The 4,973-nt window shown below is 46.3% G+C and overlaps 1 long non-coding RNA gene across 1 annotated transcript; it reads right to left on the bottom strand.

Moving 5' to 3' along the window:
* Window positions 1-696: 696 nt before the first annotated feature.
* On the bottom strand, window positions 697-3,725 carry LOC112320223 (uncharacterized). The gene is made up of 2 exons (XR_002976399.4): window positions 3,550-3,725; window positions 697-1,091 (listed from the first exon to the last, which is right to left on the bottom strand). It is a non-coding gene; the product is annotated as an uncharacterized lncRNA (long non-coding RNA).
* Window positions 3,726-4,973: the final 1,248 nt, after the last annotated feature.

Here is a 4,973-nt window from a genome sequence, read left to right as displayed (position 1 = left end):
AGACCCAAGTTAGAATTCCTGGTCTATCACCTATAACCTACATGACCTTATTGGTCTACTTCGGTTTCCTCCTTTATAAAATGAAGTCACCCAGGGTGGCTCAGCTGGTTGGAGTGTCCTCCCGTGCACTGAAAGGTTGTGGGTTCAATTCTGGTCTGGGTTGTGGGCTTGATCCCTAGTCTGGGTGTGTATGGGAGGCAACTGATCAATGTTTTTCTCTCACATCAATGTTTTTCTCTCAGTCTCTTTCTCTCCTGTTCCCTTTCTTTAAAAATTGGTGAGTGTGTCCTCAGGTGAGGATTAAAAGCAAACCACTGTGAATTCTCATAGAAACACCATGAGATGGATGTAGTAATGATCTCCATATTATAGGAGAGGGAACTGAGCTGAGAGAGCAGTTACTTGTTGAGAGTCACAAAGCTGGAATGTGGTAACTTGGTGATTGAAATCCAGGCAGACTATTTTCGGAATCTTTACCACTAACTCTTAGGCTGGACTGGACTCCCTCACCCTCTTAAACTATAGTGTATGCCCAGACTTCAAGTTTCTTCTGGTCCTGAGGTCTTTGAACCGTCAGAGGACTTCTATCCTGACCACCTCTTGGATAGGAAGGGATGATTCAAGAAGGACAAACTGTACCTGAGCAACCCGGGGCTCGTGCACATGGCACCTTGATGCACGACCCAGCAGTTAGTGTTGAGGGAACAGGTTTTTATTTATAAGATTCCAACCTTGGCAGGTAGGGAGGGCAGGGTGCTGGAAGCCCTCCTGCTCGGAACGCTGTTCTCCCATGAAACCTGGCACTTCCCTTACTCCCTACCAGGCTATGAGCTAAAAGCATGCTCCAAATCAGAAGCTCCCCATATCTTTATCTGTTCTTAAGCCAGCTGAGTAAAGAGATCTCCATCCTTTGAGGAATGTGCATTTGTGGGTTTCAGAGTCGCTGTCCCCTTGTAGCAGCTCTCTCCTTCAGGATCTGGGGTGCGTTGTCCTTGCCTCCATGTAGCAGTCCAGGAATACATGTGCCGTGTTACACCGGATCATGGTGGAGTCTAGGGAGGCACACATCCCAAGATGGTGGCCTCTATGTCCTTCAGAGAAGCAGAAGTCAGCATTCTCTGTTCACAGTTCAGCATCCTAAGCATCTCACATGAATCTGTGCTTGGTTAGGCAGGTTCCCACAATTCCCAGCTCCATCAACTTTTCTGGATCCCTGCACAACTGCATCAGCTTTCTCCTTTCACCCTTTCCTCCGTCTGCATGGCTGCCTCCCTACTCTTTCAGCCCTCATGGCGGAGTTCTCAGAGAAGCACAAGTAGCTTCTCTCTCAGTACAGACAGCATGGTAGAATCCTGATTCCCGGCCTGCATGGCTTCTAACCTCATGGCCCCTCTCCTCATGGTGCCACCTACACTCTCAGCCCTCATGGCGAGCCAGCCGTCCTTTCTCTGCCTGCCCTTATTTTAATTAATTAATTAATTAATTAACTTACTTACTTATTTATAGAGAGAGGGAAAAGGAGGGAGACAAAGGGGGAGAGAAACATTGATTGTTTGCCTCTCACATGCCCCCTACTGGGGAACTGCCCTGCAATCCAGGCATGTGCTCTGACTGGGAATCCAACTGGTGACCTTTCAGTTTGCAGGCCAGTGCTCAACCCACTGAGCCACGCCAGCTAGGGCACCCCCTGCCCTTATTTTAAATGCTGACCCAGAGCTGCTTCTTCTTTTTTTTAAAAAAGATTTTATTTATTTATTTTTAGAGGGGAAGAGAAGGAGAAAGAGAGGGAGAGAAACATCAATGTGTGGTTGCCTCTAGTGTGCCCCCAACTGGGGACTGGCTCGCAATCCAGGCATGTGCCCTGACTGGGAATTGAACTGGCGACCCTTTGCTTCTCAGGCTGGCACTCAATCCACTGAGCCACACCAGCCAGGGCAGAAACTTCCCTTTTATTTAAGACACTGTATTGGGATCTATAGGTTACAGAAAGTCGGCCTTTACTTGTCCATTAATAAGTACAGCCATTTCCCAGGCTTTCTTCCTGGAGAAGCCCTGATGGACACTGTTGGTTCCACCAGCCGTTAGTGACTTGAACATCTGTCACTAAATCCAGCTCTCTTGACTCCCCTCAGGGGTCTAGAGCTCTGATGACTGTTGCGGACAGGCAGACTTTTGCGGTTAGGTCCAAAGAGTGAATGGCTGTGTGGTTGTGCAGGCTGTTCACTGCACACATAGTGAACAGCCACTGCAGTCTTGCTCGCACTTCACCTGATAAGTCGTGTACCTTGTGCAAGGCTACCTCTAACCCCAGGAAGACATTTCAAGTTTGCACACTGAGGAATGGATCTGCCCAGATGAGATCCTTTTTCTAATTCATCCATCCAGTAGGAGTGCCTTTTTCTAATCACAGAAAGGCGCCTGCCTGGCCTGAATTCAGATTCAAGAACCAAGGTTGTCAAGGTTTCCTGTGTAATGAACAACCTCCGTGGAATTCCTAAGAATTGAAGCATCTCTCTAATGTGGGCTTACTTTAAGGGAGTTGTCCAAATTGACCCTGATTCTGGCAAATAGCAGCCTGTGGTTGATCGAGGCAAATCCTCCTCTATACCCCCTTCAGGCTGGACAAGGATCACACAGTGGAAAAGTACCTTTCAGAGGCGAGGATTAGCAGCAACCATGGGGGTTATTAAAGGGAGTCAGTCATTCAACTGCCAAGATATTGGCAGCTAGAATACTTTTATTTACAATCTTGGCAGTTGAATGACTGACTCCCTTTAAGCAGCAGAATTGTTGGGGAAGGTGGTCTCTCTCGTGTGTGCAGTCTTCCAACCCCAGCTGGGCTGCATAAGAATGGGCCTTGTCCCTGGACACTTCCTTACCAAGAGATAAGGAGCCCTCATAGCCTGTGCTGGGCTCATGGCCTTGTGAGAGAATCTTTTCCTGTTTTGGACTCAGTGAGCACTCTCTTGTTCTACTGAAATGCATGTGTCAATGCTGTTTAGGCAAGCACCCAGGTTTCTTTCCTCTCCTCCCCTCTTCTCCTCTCCTTTCTTCCTTCCTTCCTCTCTTTCTTTTACAGTTCTATCATACATCATCTATATATTGTAGATTTTTGAATTTCAGACCCCATGGGAAAGGGATCCATGTCCTTCCAATGTAGTTCAAAGTGGGATGTGTTTAGTGACATGACCAGCTTGGCCATGGGGTGGATCCTCAGGTCACGGGGCTGACGCATTGCAAAAAGCCGGACCTTCCACACTCTCTTGCCTCTCTCACTCTAAATAAAGGCTGTAACCACTTGAGTCTGGTGTGCATGTTGTCTGTTTCCAGTGACCTTGAATCATCCACTGGTCTCTTCCCTGGGTGGCATTTATTTACTTTTTAACCTTAGCTGCACAGCTTGGTCACCAGTGAATGGTGAAACAAGAATCTTGGATCAACAGTAGATTTAACAATATATTCAATCATCTTACAGAGCAACAAGTCAGGAAGTAAGCAGTGCCAGAGCTTATTTAACAACTCAACAAGGCAACAAGAAACCCAACTTACTTCATTCTGTTGCTCCATCTTATTTGTTGACTTTTGGGCTTCAGGCTCATTGTCTTATACTCACAGGCAGCTGCCACTGCTCCAGATATCATGTCCTTGCATGACCTTCTCCAAAGACAGAAAACAGAGGGCATCCTGAACTTTAAGAGGACTTACCTCATATTCTGCTCTCTTTCTTTAAGGGGGAATAATAATATATTTTTAGAACACCATATTTGTATGTCTCATTGACTAAATAAAACTTTGACACATGGATACCCCTATCCACAAGGAATGCTGGCAAAGTGAGTATTCCCAAACTTTTTTGTGGGACACAAGCCCTTACAATTAGAAGAAAGGGAATGGGAATGTCTGTGGTGTAGGCAATCAACAAACTCCATCATAGGTGTGTAGACAGTGGTTTAAATTGTTACTCTGTAGATTTTGGACATGTGACTGACAGATCACTGTATCATACACCTTACACCTTACTCAGAGTTCCTTGATTAGACACTGGCACAGGAATTAAACTTTATTGGGGAGGAGGATGAATAAACTTTTGGTAGTTTGTGGGAGAGTTACTTTTGTGTTGAGAAGGGGCATTGTTGAGCTGTGTGTAGGAGCAGGTGGGTACGTCTTGATTCTGGTGTTCTAAAACGGGGGTTAGGGCTGAGGAAGCTACTGTTTATTGTCCCTGGAGCACACATTCACTCTCTCCCTTACCTGGTAACACCCTGCTTTAGAGAACTTCCCCAACAACTGGCCTTGATGAGGCTGTCAGTCACACTGTATTGTCCCTCTCACCATCCTCAAGGGTGAGTGAATGGCTCTGGCTGCTACAGTCATAAACTCATGGTGGTTGAACCAAGGATAGGCATGTGACCCAGGCAGAGCCAATCAGAGTCTTCCCTGAGTTGGTGTAAAACTAAGGCTGTCAATGACCATCTTTCCCACCAAAAGATGTTATTGATGCAGAATGCAGCCGTGAACACAATGATGGTGGGGGAAGGGGGGCGGGGGGGGGGAAGAAGCTGGAGGGAGAGAGAGCGGAAGAGAAAGAAAGAGAATTACTAAAGCCAGATCCACTCATGGAATACCCAATTATGGGAACTAATAAATACTGCTCCCTTTTCTTCTTGTAGCTTTCTTCGCTGGTTTGAGGTGAGTTTCTGCTGTTTGAAACTGAAATAGAAATAGTACTTTTGTGTTATTATCAGTCTTCTCCACAAACATCCAAAGTCCATGGGGGCAGGAACTTTAGTTCCTGGTTGAATTCTAAGTACTTAGAACAGTGCCTGAAACACATCAACTCCATCAATATTCACTGAGTTAATGCTCTGAGTATTGAATCTCCATGACCAGAAGCATGATGTGGCAGCCACAGCCACAGTGAAATCTTCCATGCTGTTTCCCTCCATTGGCAAGAGAGAAGAGCCACAAAATGG

This window comes from Desmodus rotundus, chromosome 12 (genome assembly GCF_022682495.2).
Source record: "Desmodus rotundus isolate HL8 chromosome 12, HLdesRot8A.1, whole genome shotgun sequence".
Lineage (NCBI taxonomy): Eukaryota > Metazoa > Chordata > Mammalia > Chiroptera > Phyllostomidae > Desmodus > Desmodus rotundus.
This window is presented reverse-complemented; position numbering and strand designations above follow the sequence as displayed.